The following is a 20,517-nucleotide window of genomic DNA, read 5'->3' as shown; positions in this document are numbered from 1 at the left end:
TATACTTAAAATTTAATCGGACGAAAGAAGTTTAAGAATTAATTTTAATGAATTGCTTCAAAACGTCAATTAGGAGCGTTGTTTCCTCTTTAAAAGCTCAAATTTGTGCTTGAATTCAGGGAGTAAGGTAATTGAAAATGTAACACGAGAGGTTTAAGGTTTTAGTTTGAAAAAAAAAAAAAATTTTTTGAAAAGGGTTAAAAAAGATTGAAAAACCGCTATGTTTTTGGCCGAGTTTATGTATGTTAAGTTTTATTGAAATAATTTACTCATAATGTAATGCTGGATTTCTACTAGGCATTAAAAGACGAATGACAAAGTCGGTCATTAAAAAATAATCGCGTCATTACATTAAAAAATAGTCATTAAGTTCATTTCCACATGGCATTTTTTTAAATGATTTAAATTTTTTGTCATTTCAATGCCTAGTGGAAATTCGGCATAACTCGCAGAATTTTCATACACTCAGCGAAGTGGGTGAGCGAAATCTAGTGTCATATAATCGTGTGTATGCAAAAAGCATTTTCCTCTTTCCTGAGTTGATATTTCTGCTTTGGATGAAGGTATTTCATTATAAAAGGTATTTGCGTGAAAAGCTAGACTAAAGAAAAATGCCCGCAGAGTATTTACGGCTTGTTACAGTTGTCATATCGGAATCGCCTGTGTCAAAGAAAAGAAGAGGTATTCTAACAATCTGTAATATGCCGACAGTCGACAACTGCTGACTTCTAGTCTTTGCTTATTCTTCTATTTTAATTTGATATTCCGCCCTTTCATTTCTTGAATGAAGAAAGCTTAAAGGCATTACAGCTGCGTTGTCTGCAGAAAAAGGCTACTCAAACGTAACACATGCCCACAAACACCACGAGTTCGTATATACATTTGTATCCGCGCACACGTAAGCAGACATACCCAGTGGGAAAAGTAGTATCGAATGCATTACACGCGTGATAAATAATGCAATTTATTTGTTATGAGTTCTAGATTCTATTGCTGTTTAATATGTAATCAGCATGCTAATGTATCTAAAAAGCCGCAAAAAATTCATATTAAATCGCATTAATTCCTGCATTACTGGTAATGCAAAATTGAATGCCCCACTTTTCTTAGAAAAACGCCGTGGGGAAAAAATGCATTCTCGAATGTGAAAACCGGTTGTTTTACCAATTATTTTGCCGATTACGAGACATTACATTTTCCCACTGGGTAATTCTTTGAATGCCTAAATGATTGTGCTTTAGTATGAATGAAAATATTTTTTATTATCACAATGTTAGTGTCGAGTGGGCACCGTCAATATTTGTAGGTGTTTATGTAACTTACACCCTCTCAGTCGGAGGGCAGAAGATGCTCACTACCATCTCTTTTTGTACACCGCATAGGAAACCTCAGAACTTCTGGCCCACCATTTTCTTGCTGAATGAACGGCACTTAGATAAAAAATATGTAACTGTATACAGTATACAGCAGCCCAAGCAACTGCCTTTTCGTCATCAATGCTGGGCTGCTTGTTTGATCCTTATCCTTATGACGCATTCGTTTGCCACAAACATTTGCCAAGCGTGTGTGCGAATATTAAATAGGGATTGTGGTCCGTGTGACGCAGTTTGCCGCAGCAGCCAGCTAGAGCTGTACCTACGTTCCTAAATACATATATACACAAGTAGCATCTCTAAGGACCACATCTGTTCATATTGCGCCGCATTCACCGTGGGCGAATGGTTGCTCATTAAATTGCCTGTTGTGAATGCTTTCGTATGGCTTTGCTTGCGCTGCGCTTATTTGCTTCCTTTTGTACCTTTCTGTGTCGGCTTTTTTAAGCATTTCTGATACGTTTTTGTGGCTAAGAATGCTTTGCGCTCAAATGTCCTGGTATTTGCTGAGCATTTTTACTGAGCCTAAATAAATACTACATTCCACTTCTCCATTTGCTTACTGCGTGGTGTTATTCGTATGGCCCCATTTTTAATTTTTTTTTATTTTTTTTTTTGTTGCGCACAAATGTGTTTGACGGCATTTAGCTTGAATCGTTTTTGTTTTGGCAACTTTTATATGTTTGTGCAGATTGTAAAATCGCAAAATTAGTTGTGTATGCCTATAATTCATTCCCGAAACTGTTAAATTTCTACACGGTTTATGATATTTGTTTGAAACAGTTTTGAAAGCTTGTGGGTCGAGGCATAACGACTCCAGATTTCTGAAGTTATGGAATTATTTTAATTTGATTCGAAAAGATGCTGCCCAGAATTTGCCTTTCCTTTTACAACAGAGCAATATTTGGATCAATAATTTCTAATCACAAGATTTATAAAAAATATATATATTTGTACAATTTTATTATTTTTTCTTTATTTTTTAATTTTTAATTTTTGGCTTAATAACGATTAAATTCAACAATTTTATTGAGCTTCAGGCCGTTTATTAATTAAAAATATATTTCTAAGCAGTAATTTTTTACTGCTTCTGGTTGATTTAGTATTATTTATGTATTGATTTTTTTTGTCTTATTAATTTTTTTGTTTTATTTATTATTTTTTGTTTTATTTGTTGATTTTTTATAAATTTTTGGTTAGTATTTTTTACTGATTTCTTTTTCGTTTTATTCATTAATTTTACTTCGTTTATTTATGATTTTGTATTTAATTGAAATGATTTTTTGTTTGTCCTTTACTGATTTTATATTTCTTTATTGTGTTTTATTAATTTTGAGTTGCTTATTACTTTTTTAAGTTTTTGTTTGTTATATCAATTTTGTGTCGTTTTTTTTTGTTATTTGTTTCGTGTTATACTGATTTTTTTGTTTTCTGTTGACTTTTGTTCTTTATTGATTTTTTGTTCTTTATTATTATTATTATTTGTTTTATTTGTTGTTATTCTTTTATTGTTTTGTTTTATCTATGAATTCTTTACTTTTTATTAATTTTTAGTTTTTTTTTTTATTTTATGTTCTTGTTTTGCTGCTTTTATTAAGTTTTCCGTTTTATTTATTCATTGTTTAATTTTATTTATGATTTCTTTGCTTTTTATTGATTTTTTGTTTGTTTTTTATTGGATGTTCTAGTTTTGCTAAGTTTTTCATTTTAGCATTGGGATTATTATTAGTATTCATTGATTTTTTTTTATATATTGATTTTTAGTTTCTTAGTTTTTTATATTAAAATTTGTCCTTTTATTTTTTATTCTTTATATGTATATATATTTTTTTTTTGTTATTGAAGTTTTGGTTTTTTTGATGTAATGTGGAGCGATTTTCCGTCATCCCTTGTCAGATTTGGTTTGGAGACAAACCGGTTTCGGCGTTGTGCAATCTTCAGGGTCAGAACCCTGCAGAAGGTTAAAAGATTGGCATTTTTCAGTTATTATAGAGAAATTAATATCTGGGAATAAATGGGATTCTAGGAAATCTCTGCTCTAAATTTCTATCGCTAAAAATCTCCAAATGAATAACATATGGGCCTAGAAATATGCCACACGAAAGCTGAAGGGGTTCACTATGAAATCATAAGCACTGTGAATAAGTTATGTTTCCTTGGAGGCGGTGTATATTTTTAGGCGCAAACCTTATTCATTTGATTGATCAGATTACTTTTACCCAAAGAGAAACATTTTGCTAAAGCAGGCGTAACTCTTTTTATGTATGCCCCCATGTTACTCATGGCTTCGAACCATTAATTTAAGCTTTAACATGTAGTACATTTGCTCACGTGATACCTTACCGGTACCAATCGGTTCTGATTAGAGAGATCAATTAAAATAAATATACGATATAAAATGCAGACAAAGTAATTTTCGTTGCTTCCGTAAATTTGTACAATAAGCCTGTTATAATGCATACATATGCAAGTCATTTGTGTATATGCGCATACAATTTTATAACCGCAAATCCAGACAATAAGCCGCCATAGCGCTTAATTTAAAACAGTTGACCGCCAATACTTGCGTACCCTACTTCCTTAAAAAAAAAATTATTTAAACGCATTTTGATATTTTTTCCATCAGCTATCACATCATGTAATAATGTTCCATGTTCTAGGTGCTTATGACTTACCTACACACATACATATACATATAGTACATACATCAACATTTTTGCATCGCTGTGTTCCTGAGTAATTAAAAATTTCTGTCACATTTGCTGACATTAAGCACAAACCACTCAAGGCGAGTTTTAACTCGTTTTAATTTATAACATACAAATAAATTACGGATGTTCGACCACTCCAACGAACGACAGTTTGATTAAACGATCGCACGTAAGTGATCGATCAATTTTGAATGAACATTTGGGGAAAAATAACCTGTTATCGATTGCAATTGAAATGGATGAGAAAGTAGATACGAGTATTACTCATACATACATTTTTTTATTTATTTTATTTTTTCATGTGCATAGCCATACAAACATATCTATATACATACATACATATGTATGTGTATATATTGGGGTTGTCCAAAAATCCGAATTTTAGGACTCCCACCCCAGGATTGTTGTATTTCCAAAAAATATACACCTTTTCTTTATTTCGAAATCTAAAAATATTTAGAGGTCTGTTTCCAATAATAATACCCAATTTATGGATCTCCCATTGCATTTTTTTTTTGTTTTTGGAGACTTATTAAAAAAAGTAGTTAAAAAGTTGACTTTTTAGTAGTTAAATAAACAACTAAGTATTACTGTCGATAGTATCCTTAAGAGAAACAAAGTTTTCTGATCAAAAGCTAATGATTTTCCAGATTTCTATACAATTTCTACGAAAAAATATTCTTCCCCATATAAAATCAAAAACTTTGAGCGCTTTGGGCGACCTCTAAAAATTTTTTGATTTCAGAATAAAAAGAAAACAGATGTTTATATTTTCGGTATAGAACAATCCTAGGGGTTGTGAGCATTACAATTCCCACTTTGCTTTTATGGACCACCCTAGGGTAGATATTTCAATGGGAAAAAGTTCGAGGTTTGTAATTAAACAAAAAAAAAAACCTTTTTTTTTGCGAGAATTTCGTCGATGAAGTTAATCATGTGGCCACAGGTACATTGCGTCAGATCAGTTTCCTTTACATATAAATATATTATATGCCTACCAATTTGTGTAACCAGACTGCACTTGATCTGATCAGTGAATGATCTTACAGTCAAGTGATTGCAAATATTTACTGTGTGAAGAGATTACAGTCTTGGTAAACACAGCAATCAATATACATACATACATACGTACATAGTTACGGCTTGAATCAGATAATAAAAAGTTACGAAGTTGGCTCTCAAAACGAAGGGCGGTGGGGAAAATCAGCAGCACATAAGGGTAATTTTTATACCTTTCTAAGAATTTTGGTATATGTATCTGGCTAATGTTCAAAAATTATATCGTATCTATGCAAGTAAACGCTTTCGCTTCATTTGGTAAGCCGTAGAGGACGCCGGGTGTTTTCTGGTATAAGATAACTCCACATCCTCCGGAAGTTGATTGTTTATCATAGCTTTCTTTGCCTAAAAATAAGGCTGCGAGCTGGGCTGTGTAGGTTTAAAACACTTCAGATATGTAAAATAAATCTTACTGTGTTTACTTTGCCAATACTATTTTCCGTAAGTAACTGTTGTTTTGATGCAAATTGTTTGCGATGATTTGAGTGCTTATGTTTTTTCCGTTCAAAGCCGATACTAAGAAGCTGCTTATTTATTTAATTTCAATTTGTTTATATTTCTTAACAGTTGTTTGGGTCTTTCTGAAAACACTATTTATAAACAAAACATCGTATTGCACGTTCCAGTTAAATTTATCAAAGTAAAACCACATAAACAGAAAAAACAGTACCCTTCCATGCCAAAATTTTTTTTTTTCAAAATAATAATAAAAGCTACCTAAAATAACATACTGTGGTCAAAATAATTATTCGTACAGTGATCCTTTTTACAATATTCTCCATTTTTTTATAATAGTTTTTTCCTAAATTTTTCACGAAAATATAGTTCATATTCTAACAAAAACTGTATGAATAAAATTTTCAAACTTTTTACAAAACTTAAAAAAATTCAACAAGTATTTATCAAAATTTCAAAAAAATGTGTTCAGAATTTTAAGGAAAAAAATTGAATTTCAAGTCGCTAAAATTTTTTTCCAGACTTGTGCACATTTTCGAATGCAAGAAAATAAATTACCATTGATTTTTAAGAATTTTTTTCATGCGAGTTGCGCATTTTCGGATGCAAAAAAAATATATATATTTATTATGAAAAACATTTGCGAATATGTATTATAAAAAAATGTCTGTGCGAATAACTATTTTGACCACTGTAGATATTTGAGCATGACCGAGAGGACAAGCAAATTTGCTCTGGCAGTGCCGTTCAAACGCTTGTTTAATAACGCCTTCAAAATGTCACATAAATTTCCGCCGTTGTGCACATACATATCGTCGTTTAAAGTGCAAAACCAAAAAACCATGGAAAATTTTGGTATACGCATCCTGTTTTGTCAGAGTCGTGGCGGGCATGTAATGGATATTGTTTCATAAATAAATGTCATAGACTAAAAAACATGATGAAATAAAAAAAACATCATTTCGACAAATCTTGTTGTGTTTTATTTATAACAGAAAATGTATGGTCTCATTGAATCACCCTGTATTTAGTGTAATTATTTATTTTCCATCTAATCAGGTTCTTTATGGTTGCCAAGTTTGCTGCTAAGCTGCTTTATGGAAGTACAAAAAAATTAATGGCAAACATGGAATTTATTGTGATAAAATTTGTAAGTGGAATATTATTTCTTGTTTTTAGCCAGCCACACGCCTGAAATACATAGCAATCACTTACGCTTATCTATAACAACGCGCTATCTTGAGTGTTTCGTTTATAGTGTGTTTAGTCAAAGTCTGCTATAAGTTTGTTTGAACAACCTTTGTGAATTTACGTGGGTGGCTATTTGTATTATTTGTATTTTTTTTTTAATTTTTTTTTTTTTAAGTTAATTTATTCAAATCGATTTTTTAACATATTTTGATAGTAAAACCACAACTCTCCCAACGTGGAGCTTCTGGCATGATTTTCTCCGGCCCTTTCGAAGTCAGTTTTACTCAGTGGAAAAACTTCCATATGTGGCGAAGCAAAGGTCGTAATGGGCAAGGTCCAAGCCAGCATCCCTCAATTTATGTAGAATTACTAGGAAAGCAGGCATTGTCGTGTCAGCCGTAGGTGTTGATTCTCATTCTTCAACAATAGTGATGGAATTATAAGAAGATATTCACATCACTGATGTATTTGTACTCCGACAGGGTAGGAATATGATGCATTGTGGTTCGGTTTTCCGCCGCCAGTTGTCAAATTTTGGTTTTCAGACAAACCGGTCATAGGGGCTTTCGATGTAATCTGAGCGTACAAATCGCAGGCACGGACAATAAAAATATCGATAACTATATCGTTAAAAAATATTACGCCGACAATTAATGCCGTTATAACATTTTCAATATCTCAATTCTATCGACTAGGTGTATGGTGTCAAGTTAGCACTACATACCATTTTTTCTTAAAAAACGAGAGCTACAAATTTTTTCTTTCCACAACACCACAATTAATGCCGTAGTTAACTTTTCCAATTTCGAAAAGTGTAGTGCTAACTTGACACACGTAACTCAATAAATCAGTAAGAAAATAATGGTTATATAAATGCTTTGAAATTTTTATATTATTTTTTTGGTTCAAAATTTTTTTTTGATAATATTTTTTTCGTTTGGGTTAATTTGGATTTATTTAAAAAGAAATTAAGCAAATTGTAAAATTTAATTGGTATTTTTCTTCCGATTGTTTTTTTAAATAAAAGTTATATTTTTGTTCCGTATACCTCGGGGAAAGCTTTAGCTTAAGTACTTTATACTTCGGTATGATAAGTACTACACTTTTATTTTGCAATTTCTTTTCTGAAGTCAAATAATTTTTTCATGGTTAGCCCTCGTAATTACTTTTCTATTTTCTTTTGTTTATTACAATTAGCTTTTTGTTTGCATTTACCTCAAAGCTTTCCGTAATTTTCCCTTTCTTCTCGACAACTTAATAATATTTGCTTTGCTTTTATGCCGGCATAAAACAGTTGTCAGCTGCTTTTCTTAGCATTTTGCAGTACTTATTATGTATAAAATTAAACTAATAGTATGTGCCACGCGTTGAGGTTCCCAAGGTAGCTGATATCTGAGTCCTAGTGTTTGACTGATATCGAGACAAATCAAAGCAAACCAAATCTGGCGGTTTCAATTGTTTCACTTGTGAACTCAGTTGGAACTCTCTGTGCTCAAATTATATTCTTCATGGACTACACAGCAAATTAATTTCTTTTTTGCATATAATTTTTCAATTGACCAGCGCCAAAGGAAAAATGTCTACGTTATATTTCTTTTCACTTAAACATTCTCCATCCCCCTAGTCTCATTTAGATTGTTAACAAATCACTAGTTAAAGGCTGGCTGGCTGGCTAGCTTAGTTCTTAAGTTGTTCGCTGTAGTTTTAATTACTGCAAATCCCAAGTCGTTAAGACCTTAAATTCTGCGGGTGCGTTTTTTCATTGAAATCAGTCATTAAGTACATTCGCAGTCTGCCTGTGCAAATTCAGTTTTTCTCTCTACAGAATTCATGTATCTGTTTGCTTGATTCATTCATCGTCTGGCATTTTTTCTCAAGATAAACGATTTTCTCTACCTGTTAGTTCGCAAACTCTCCGAGCGAAAATCTTGCGAATTTTCTCCCAGGCAAGTAGTAATACATTTGGTCTCTCTCTCTCTCTTTAGCTCTCGCCACCACCATCCTTTGTTGGCTGTAGAATATTTTAGTACTTTTCCACTTTTCACTGTGTGGCGCTCACTAGTTTATAAAATTGGATGAATAAAATTTTCCTTATTATTTTCGAACCTCTAAACTAGACTATTTAGACCATATCACCGTAAATTGAAAGTAAATAAGGACCTGGATTTTACTTAAGAAGGCCCACTGAGTGGTGTTTAATGGGTTCAAAGCGAACTTAGGCGTAGGCAGTCTAGTTGGCAGCTGCGAGTATTTATCTACTACGCAATCGGGTTGTTAGGCAATCTAAACTCTTAAGCAAACAACTCTGTAATAACTAGTGAAGTTTAATAGCTAGGATATGACAGGCAATTACTATCACTCCCTGCTGTATTCGACATTTTACCTACTATATTGTAGAATATTCGTAAAATGGTATTTACCAATGAGTTATCTCTGGAGATGTTGCTATGATAAAGTTTGTCGATGCGCCGAAATTGTTCTACAATTGATTTTGAATATAAGATCATGAAGGTAATTTTTTGCAACAAAATCGACATTCCCTTCGCTGACGAAAGCGACTGGAAATCTGAGAATGTTCCAAGGGGTAACAAGTTTTAATGTAAAATTGCTACAGACTCAAAATCTGACCTCTTGCTCTTGGAAACTTTTCAGACTCAGAGACAACTGAAGCGTTTTAAAGGCGATTGAGGCCCTTTAAAGCGGTAACGAATAACCCGAAATATATATGAATACTCCATACAATCAAAATTTTACAGTTCCCTAGCCGTTCAAGGCCTTTGAAACCCTTTAAATACTCTCGTTATCATAAAAAGGTTGGCTATTAACAACATAACATGCGAACTGAGCCTATCCGTACTCCGGCGGTTATTACTACTCTCTTTGGCTCATATACTAATAATGAAGTACACGTAACTTGATAACTTCTAAAAATATAGGTTTACAGGGAAATTCTGGCTAAGACTGTAAAACGTCTTTTGAAAGACAGACGAAAAGAAAGTTCGAATGACTTTTGTTATTCTAGCAGAAAAATCTTAGAAAAAAGCCAGCTCAGTCGCAAAAACCGAGTATGCAAAGCACTGGTGTGCCATTCGGGAGAAACGGGTTCGAGTCCTCGGGAGCAGATTTTGTTTTCTTTTTATTTTGAGTTTTTTCTGTTTAACCCACTTTAAAAAAAGTAGGAGGTTATCAATTCGTCGGAATATTGTTTTTTTTTCGTTATGTATGTTGGAGCATAACTTTGGACCACGTTAACCGATTTCCATAATTATTTTTTTGTAAGGAAGGATAATTAGATCATATAGAAACTAACGGTATTCTTAAATTTTTATATGAGTATTGGAGTCGGTTTTGTCTTTTGCCTTTACCTGTCTAATAAAATTTTCCAAATTAAATAACAACAAAAATAATATGTTAAAACTTGTAAAAATGTGGTGCGGCTATAATTATTTCGACCACTTTTGCTTCCAATAAAATATGGCGTGATATCAAGTTTAAATATAGCGATGACCTCATGTAGTTTTCGAGTTATGCCACTGAAATATTGGCACGCTTCGCAACTAGCTGAAAAATTTATACTTTGTGCCTTCTCTCTCGCTGAGTACCTACAGAGCTCGCTTAAAATTTTTAGGTTAACGAGTTATAACGCGTAAAAAACTCGAATTTCAATCACAAAATTTTTGCTCACTTCGTTTTTTTCTACGTCTTCCGAAATAGAGGTGAACTCATACTTTTGGACTTAAACTTCTTAATTTACCAAGTAGGCATGTGGCGCGCTCACTCTCTCTTTCTATTAAATTTCGAGTTATCGTCGTTGAAATTTTGGTAAGCTAGCATATATAAATATATTTGTGAACGCTTTATTTAGACATCACGCCATTGGATCGTGTGCACAAGCTTATAACTGTAGAATATGGATATACGAGTGCTTACGCTCATACATAGATATGTACATATATTCATATCGTCGGCGATACTGCAAAACGTTTTATGTCAATTATTACCTCAGGCGCTTAAATGATCTGTCACCTGTATCTGGTCGCTTCTGTTAATCGTTCATCTGCGTCAGCCAAAGGAAGACAGTTTTGTCATTAGTTTATGAGAGTCTAACGATTTGCAGATGAATTCCGGTGCAGATAAGACAGCATCTAAGTACCAAGAGTGCTAATAGACATAGACCGTTTTGCAGCAACGCCAACGATATATGCAATACATTTGCGATTGTTTATGAAATTTGATGACTGAAACCAGTTATACATAAATGAAAAGCTGCGATTTTGTTTTAAATATAAATTAAAGTGCTAATGAATTCAACCCACGAAAATGTTGAATTATTAACTAGAAGTGTGGATTTTATGGGGTGAGCTAAAAATATCGAAAGTCGATAGCATGTGATAGTGAATAGCACATATTAGGGGCAATTGATAATACGATGTTCTCATGGTAGATAGCCTTATTGTGTTCACATTTCTTCTCGTTGGTATGAAATTTATGTTACTGACGCAGCTCTTTATTAGAAGCATCTAAGGCAAGCTCATACTAGTGTTAACCAGTGACAGGTATGTAAATTTCCTTTTGATTTGTTGAAAGGTGAACAAATTTAGCACAGTATACGGTATATTAGTACACAAGTGTTGCGCAAACGCGTGCACAAAATATATACTTTTTTTTGCCCTGCTGTAAGATATCTTTCGAGGGCGAGTACTCTGCTGAGTAACTAAGCACTCCTCATAAATTTAGCAGCTCTCTAAACTGTAAAATACATATGAGAGAGCGCTTACTAGCGCGAAATTAAATTATTAAATTTTATTGAGCTAAAGCAGAAATTTGTTGGAGGCTTCTCGAGACCCAATCAACAGCTACTCATGGCGCACCATCAGCTCCATTTATGCGCTCGCTCTCGACAGCTGCGCTTTATGGCCCACTCGCTATGTGTGCCATGTATGGAACTGCTGAAAATGCGATGGATACTCTCGTTCCCTGATGCCTTTCCCAAACGTATTCTCTCACCAACTACGTGCCAAACTGGTACAAGTAGCACTCAGCTCGCTCGTGCTGCACTCAGTCTAGCCTCATAACTCGTTTGAAACGGATGTCAGCAACGGATAAAACAGTAAAGTAGTATAACTAAAGTTTACAAATTACAGTGATTGTGATTTTTTTTCTGTCTGAAGAAAAAATTGCTAAAGTAAAAGAAATCGCGTTGCCTGTGTAAAACGAATAGATATACAGCTAACACTGTGCGTGTACATGCTTCTATATAGGCATATTACCATAAAGTATCTACATAAATACATCAGATATATGCATTGGAGCAGCAGTGTGTGTGTGTGTATGGGATTTTTTTTGGTGGTGCCCTAGTTGATGTTGAGAAAATTTTAATTCACGACAAAGTATACATACATAAAATTTTGAATGAAAAACGTAAGAAATAAAGTGATTGGAAAAGTTGTAAGGCAAATTGCAAGCAAAAAGGCAGCAACAAGCTAAAGTTAATTGCGAAAAAGTGGAAAACTTATACCAATATTATACATAAAATTAAATCAGAAATATACTTATACATAAGCTGTGTACGTGTGTGTGTGTGCAGCAGCAGCAGCAGAGCCTTCGTACGACGAGACAGCCAGCGTATTTTAGATTGAAATCGTTTGCTAAGCAGCGGACTCGGAGCATAGTTGCCAAAGTGAAAAAGGTGAAGTACAAAAGTAAAAAAAAAATATAATATGTTAAAATTAATGTAGCATTCATTTCGTGAGCGTTTAAAATGTGTGGAAAGAGCGTGTGAAATTGTGAGAAAGAGTGTGGGGAATTGGGAGAAAGTGTGGAATATAAAGCGCTTACAAGTTTAAGTGCATACAATTTTTAACTAATTCAAATAAAATTAAATTGGAGTCTATAAAACGAGTGGAGCTACCGTACATTTCAAGTGCTTTGCACAAAGTTTCTCACCTTTTTATGTGTGTATCTACATACATATATATGTATGTAGGTATTTCACTTAAAATATAAATACAAAAAACCAAAAACAAACAGAAAAATTCACACGGCAAGTGAAAACCCAAGAAGCGTGTGAAAATTCTTATTTCTGGTGTTGCATGCTGAAGTGAACCCGGTGGGATAACAAACCAGAAAAAAAATTCTTAAAATAGGTGGAAAAAAAATTATTCAATGCAGCTCTACTCCAATTAAAAACAACAAACAGCAGAGAAAAGGTAGCACAGTCAAAACGTAGGCCACTACGAAATCGAATGTCTATAAGGCAAGCAAAGCAAGCGAGCAAGCACAGGCAGTCACTGCAAACACACAGGGCATTTACACGGCCAACCAACCAACCAACCAACCAAACAACCAGCCAGTCAAGCAGGCATTTTTTTAGTTAGTCAGGCAGTCACTTAACCTAAACGTACGGCGGACGAAGTTGACGTTCAACGTCGGGCCGTCGTCGTCACAGTCACACGTCATTCCATCGGCTCGAAACAAGTTTTTAACCTTTTTGAAACGCAGCAGTAAGACGCTGGCTTCGACGCCTGCAGCGCTGCTCTGGCTGCCGTTGACTTTGCTCAAGAGTTTTTTAAAATAAATGCGAAAATGTGTGTTGTTAAAAAACGATATCTACGAAAGAAATATGTATATGTACTTTGTATTTAGTGAGTAGAAGCAAAGACTTATGTTAAAACAAGCACTAGTTGATGACGCTAACAGCGCTGCATGGTCGAGTAGGCAACATACAACAACGAGTGCATTGTATCTGTATTCGTGTACTCGTAGTACATACCCAGTACGGAAAGAAACTATGTACTTTAAATATCGATGTTCAACCAGTTTTTTACCGACCACAACTAGTTGAAAACCTGACTTCCTGCCTTGGAACGAACTGTTGACTTTAATATGGCATCAGTCAATTATCCGACTCTGCATTTGATATCAACTGCTTTAAAACGCATTTGGTTTACGCTTTCGTTCTGCACTTCACAGATGCTTTTTCATATTTCCATCATTTTCACATGTTGTCTCTGTTGGGATTCGAATCCGGGCCTTCTGGAAGATAACAATTATCAGCAGGCATCTCTTAGTATTAATTGCTAAAATAGTTAATTGCCCAAAGTTAGATGATTTTTCCACTAATAAGTATTGAAGTAAGTAGAATGAAATTAATTTTCCTGAGGTAATTGGTTGAGCTATGCCGTACTGGGTACAAAATTCACACATTGCCAAGTCACATTAATTCGTTAGTTGTCTGTGTTGTTGCTGTGCGAGCAGCAGCAGGCCAGCTGTTTAATTGTGGCTTTAGTCTGCTGTTTTTCCTGTTTTTTATTTGGTTCAACATAAGGTTCTACATAGTATTTTGCTTCTGCGGTTGTTTTCCTACTCTACTCCGCATATTTCTGGCTTTTGCTTTGGCAAAAAACTAAAGCAAAAAGTAAATTACTATACATATCAAAGGTTTGTATGTACATATACTTGTGCCCACTCGTTTGTGTAAACATATCAGAAATACTTATACATTTGTTGGCTAGTTGACTAGCGATCATTTCAGCGTATTTTAAGTTGCTAGACAACTGTAATTTTGTTTAGATTTTTACGTTTTTTACATTTTATATTTCTTCTTCGTTTGTGGTATCTACATACATATGTACATATGTTGTCAACGCCGCCGGTGGAGCTAATTCTGGTCCCCCCCCCAACTCTTTGCCAGTGTTTTTCGCTACTTTGTTGCTGTGCTAAAGTGCCTTTTGCCACCATAAAGGCGTTTTTGCTTGTACATATATGTATTTTTTTATTTTTCTTATACATACATATATAGCAGCGATTGTTGATTTAAGTATCAGTTCGAAAAGTCTTCAAGCGAAAAACTGTGATGGCCTCAAGCTCTTAACATATACATATATGTACATATGTGCATACATAGGTATGTGTTTAAATAAACTGATTATCGTCGGCACATACTCGTGTGGGAGACTACACATTCGGTTACTTTATCTCCCGAAAATTTTGGTGCTAAAATTGTGCTGTTCGCACGCCGCGATGTGTTGAGTACGTCATGGTATTTATTTTGGCGTTTTCAGTGCTTAAAAATTTATTTGCGCTTAATTATCTGCACGTAGCAGCGTAATTTCAACGCCTTTTGATTTTGTTTGGTTTTAGATTTTTTCTGGTGAAGCTTAATTTCTGTCTGATTGCACTTTGTGTTATGTTGAATCGATTTTTTCTATTCCTTATTTGCATATGCCGTCTACTGAATATTTTAATAATGTTTATTTGCTTCATTTAGGTTTTATGGCTTTTCAATACAAATTTGTATGAGTTTTTTATTTGTTTCATCGTTGATTATGCCGAATTTCCACTAGGCATTAAACTGACAAAAAATTTTAGGCATTTAAAAAATGCCATGTGGAAATGAATTTGATAACTTTTTTTTCAAATAATGAAACAAATATTGTCTAATGTCTAGTGAAAATTCAGCATTATTGAAAATTTTGTTGCAATGCATTTTTGTAGACAATAATTTTGGAATTAGTAAAAAAAAAAACTTTAAATGTCGAAATAAGGTTTCAAAATATGTAAATGAAAGAAGCGCTGAAATAAATAATTCATCGCAAACTTTGACATTCGAATTGCACATCGACGTTAGTACAATGGGTCTTATGCATAAAAATTGAGCTTAAGCTCCGACTCTATTTCCTGTACAAAGCCTGTATCGAGTCTGAGCTTAAGCTCACTTTTTTATGCATGAGGCCCAAAAACACACCTGGAATTCTTATTTAAGTTCTTCTATTAGAATGCGCAATAATGCTTAAGAACACGAACAAATTTTGACTTTGCACTCAAACGAGCCAATTAAATTTCTCAGTTAATGTTCAATGCGTTGTGTCAAATATTTTGCGTTTTTTAATTAATGATCAACTGAGCAACGTCGATCAGTTTTAAGGTTAAAAATCGAGAATGATTTTGACTAAGAAGGATTTTGCGACTTGAAAGGTTACGTTTAGCATAATTTAACTGTGATTATAAATTTAATAGAACTAAATTGAACATTTTTTTATTCAACGATTTTTATTGAGCTTGAGGCCGTTTTTAATGAAAAACTATTGTGGAAAAGCAACAGTCATTATGAAAAAACGGTAGAAGTGTTAGCTATTTCGGAAATCACCACATTTCCTCATCAGAATTCTTTCAGTGGGATTCGATCCAACGACCCCTGCTGACTCAGTCAGTTGCCTACGCAACTCAAGCTCAATAAATTGTTAAATATAATTATTATAAGGCCATAAAATAACAAAAACATTTTTTTTCAGATATGCATATTTCCTTAATCTAGTCCGCTAACCTCTTAACATTCTAAATTTTCTCGTAAAAAGTTCGCACTTACTATTTTTCTACATACGTATATCTATTGAGCAATAAATCTCGAAAATTTCCTACAAATAACGTTGAAAACAAAGCTTTCACGCTTTATAATTTCATTAGTCACTCTCACAAACAGGAGCTAACGTCATTTATTTTCTAGTAAATAGTCGTAACGCAACAAAAGCCTCTGTTTGAGAAAATAATAGAACAGAAAGCATTGTTTTTCGTCTGTAAATTACAGTTGACGCATGGCTGACATGTTTTTTAGTTAATACTCAATATTTGTAAATTAAGTCATTTAGTTTTCAAAGTAGAAATAACGATAAGATTAACATGCGCTGGAAATGTAAACTGGAATTTTGTTATTTACTTAAAGTTTTAATATTGGTTGCCTATTGTATTACTATCAATAAAAATTTAATTTTAAGTCATGCTATTGGGGGGAATTTCAACGCTTGCATGTAAAGATAACAGTTTGGAAAAATACTGGAACGAAATAGAAATAAAATATATGTAGCTGCAATTAGTTTTAAAGTGAATTGGAATTTATTTGGTATCTTTTTTGTTTCTATTTTAGGTGAATGCATAAAAAATAAATGAATTAAAAAGAAAAAACTAGAAATAAGTAAGCAAGAGGAACACTGGATTGACTATGACGTATTCGTCAGAACAGTAGTCAATGGTCCGGAAAAATCCAAGCTATTTTCGTACTTAAAACCGGCTGTGATGGTAATTACGGCACTTTTTTCAAAGACCAAACATTATTTGACAGACATCTAGTGACGCCTGAACGGCCGCAATTCATGCTCGTAGGGATCATCTGAACAGGCACGTCAAAAGGCAACTCTATATAGTCAAGCTATTAACGACCTTCCCTGAAACAATCATCTCCTTCACTAACTCACTGACAGACTCGACGCTAATATACACAACATACATATGTACATGTTTTTCTTTATTGAGAAAAAATCTCTCATAACAACACTTCTTTCGCCTCTAAACACTCGTAACTAATACAACTTTTTCGAGCGAATAGCAACCGACTTGAATGACCCCACAGTAGCTCAAGCATAAGCTAAGGACTTGTCAGATATTTGCAAAGCCAGTATTATCAGAAAGGACTTAACTTCTTAAACCTTCCCAAGAGTGCCTCTGTGGTGGATTTTTCTCTCTTCCAAACAAAACCTTCATACAAAGGTTCGATTGGCGAATAAAAATTCTCTACTCTGTATGAATTGTTCAAATATGTCGACTGCTTAACCTTTTTTCGAATTCATAAACAGATTTATGTATGCATATCTCGTAATATAAACACCACAGACGCTAAGGCGTCAATTTACAAAACCATTTTAAGGCACTTGAGAGCCAAACTAACTTGAGTATATACATATATGTATGTATGTAAGCTTTATAACAAACGCAATTTATAGGCAACCGCAGAAACTAAACAAAACTATAAATGTGCCACATATTGACGTGCATACTTACGTTAGAAATGAATGTAAATAAATATGTTAGGGTGGTCCTTAAATGTAGGAAGCAAATTTTTACATAAGATTTCCCAAGCCTCAAGCAATATGTCGATGCTACTATAGTTGAAGATATCACATATAAATTTTGGTCCCGGTTGGAGTCGGTTAAGATATCGATCTTGCGACACGCCCTAACCGACTGCAATCGGGACCAAAATGTATTTGTGATATCTTCGACTAAGGTAGTATCGGTTTTGGGTAGTCGATGAAAAAAATAATATTAATTTTTTGAGTCTCCATAGAGGAATCTGAATTATGGCCCCTGTGCGACACGCCTTAACCGTCCCAAAATGTATATGTGTATATGTGATGGATGTGAGACTGAAAAATATTGTGCATTTGATTTTTTAAGGACCACCCTAATGTGCATACAGTAGCCCAAAAAAGTGAGGTTTTTCTTGTTTTGAATACTAACAATGTTTTACAAGTTAAGTTTATTTTAGTATTTTTCTATAAAAATATTGTCCATGCATTAACCAAATCCATATAAATTAAAATTTCACACTTTATAAAAATTTCGAGAAATTCAACAAATTTTCACCAAAATTTCGAACTTCTTGATCTGAATTTTTTGAAACCTTTTGGGTATGCAGTTTCAAATCCTTTACAATTTTAGTATCACAAATTGTTTGTTTGAAGCAGCTAAGAATTCGCATCATAACAAGTGCAATTTATAGAAACTAGCGTTGATTTTTTTTATTTTTTGTTTACATTTTTTTGCGAACGCTCTAGCGCATTTTATTCCATACGAAATTCATGTTTATATGGAAAAATTTGCAAAAAGCCGTCAACAAAGCCAAATTATTAAAAATCAACGCAGATTAAGAAAGTCAAAATGTTTGTGAAATTTTTTGGAATATTTCTACTTTGTTTTATGCGGTTTTGAACATTTTTATAAAAATATAACAAAAAAAAAGTCAACTTCAAAAAAATTGTGAATACAAGAAAAGAAATCTACATGTGAACACTTGTTTCAGTCACTGTACGTTTCTACAATTTAACAAATTGCTTTGAGTATCTTCTCTTATGTACAAACTGACATTTGTTGTTGTCAAGCGCAACTCTCGCTATCAGACCATATGTATACTCACAATTATTATATCGCAATTACACAAAAGAGATCTATGTGTGTATGATGATATAAGCAAGCGAAACATTTGGTTGCAATTAAAAATGATTAAAATGTGGATGTATGTTTTTTTTATCGATTTAAGCAAATGTTTAAAAACAATTAAGCGCAAGAAGTCAACAATTTGTCAGTGGAAAAATACTTAATTATTTAATTAGACGATATTATATGTGTGGCGTACACAATAAAAAATATTGCATACAATTTTACAATAACATCATGCACTAATAAATACATTTCAAGATAAGCTCAAATTCGGGATCAGTGGCCGATGTAAGAGGGTGGTATAGCTGATCTACGCAGCTTAATAATAATATGTAATAATAATAATAGATTGGCGCTTACACATATGTTAGTGTTTGGCCGGGCTTCTCCTCCAATTTGTTGCGTGCGTCTTGATGTTGTCACACAAATATTTTCAATATAAGTTGTAGTTGTTATCGTGTTTTTAATTAAACTTTTCAACTAAAAAAAACTCTCCAGCCGTTAACATTTCACTAGTCGCTATAGAAATAACTCAAATGTAACAAACAAATTCTTGTCGATGCCCAAATTAACATTTATAAATATTTTCTTTCACAATCAACTCGACGGATAAGGTCTTTGTTTTACCATGCGAGCGAGTGGAAAATTAATTCATTGTTAACTACTTTACATAAATTTTTAGCGCGTTCGCAGTCAAAGCAAAAAGTTTTGTGCGAACTAATATACATTTTTCTAAAAATAGCTATATGATCAGTGTCTTTATAGCTCAATATTATTACATATTTTTATACATATCTTCTTTCAACGAATCTCGATATCATAACGTTTTAAAATGCTAGTTAAACGAGGTAGTCGAAACGAAAGAGATTCCAATAAAATTTTTCTCGCTTTCCCTGCCTTTATACCAGTGCCGTCTAGAAGAAAATTTTTTGTTTCCCTTATTTTAAAAGCTGATCAAGAATACTATTCTTTCGAATGCTCTTAGATGTCTAGCAGCCAGGCTTTATGAATGCGCTGCAAGTTGCAATATACAGTCAACGTCAAAAATATGCATACCATCATGTTTTGACGATTTTATATATTAATATTTTTCAGCCCAAATTTTTCTTATTTGTTTTTATAAAAATGTAGTTCATTTAACACCGAAAACCACAATTTTTTAATTTCACATAGAGCTTTTCTCAAACAAATTTTGATTTTTGAGAATTTTTTTGTCAATGGTGTGAAAAAATGTATTTTTAAATGGAAGAAAATTCGCAGTACCCCCAAAAAAAAAAATCTCAAAAATCAACGCATGAAAAAATTTATTTTTATATGGAAGAAAATGCGCAATACCCCAACAAAACAAAATTCTCAAAAATCAACGGTAATTTATGTAGAGCGAATTGAAACTTACACTTTGTTAAACTAAATTTAATTAATTGAATGGACTACAAAACTGCATCGTCTGGTAGATCCAAGGTTCCTTTGTTGAGCGGTAAAAGTCTACGTTGAAATCATCGTTCAATTTATAAATAATATAGTTTATACGGTTACGAAATAGAGACTTTGCCGTCTGTGTTTGGAGTTGCGCTTTACTGTTGTTAAAAAAAATTCCACGTGGAGGAAAAAATCGTAGTTTATTCACCTAAGTAATTTAGATGGAAAGCTTTAGCTATCTAATCAAACGAACTTCTATCAAACCCATTTTACAAGTACCTTCTTGTTCTTACTCGTCCCAGACAATACTTGAATAA

General features: G+C 33.3%; 1 protein-coding gene across 2 annotated transcripts in view; it reads left to right on the top strand.

Annotated features, from left to right (window-relative positions):
• The window catches only part of LOC118744558, a 136,776-nt gene that overhangs the window by 80,154 nt on the left and 36,105 nt on the right, over positions 1–20,517 (top strand). Inside the window, exon 1 of one of the 2 annotated variants that reach the window (XM_036477679.1) lies at positions 11,841–12,479. The exons of the other annotated variant lie outside the window; for it this stretch is intronic. The gene's annotated coding sequence lies outside the window, so the exon portion shown is untranslated. Of the gene's footprint in view, positions 1–11,840; positions 12,480–20,517 lie in introns of those variants that run through there. 2 annotated transcript variants of the gene reach the window in all.

This window comes from Rhagoletis pomonella, unplaced genomic scaffold (assembly GCF_013731165.1).
Source record: "Rhagoletis pomonella isolate Grant_MI unplaced genomic scaffold, Rhpom_1.0 Rhpom_scaffold_00008, whole genome shotgun sequence".
NCBI classification, from domain to species: domain Eukaryota; kingdom Metazoa; phylum Arthropoda; class Insecta; order Diptera; family Tephritidae; genus Rhagoletis; species Rhagoletis pomonella.
Note: the sequence above shows the minus strand (reverse complement) of the source record. Positions and strands in the feature narration are given on the sequence as shown.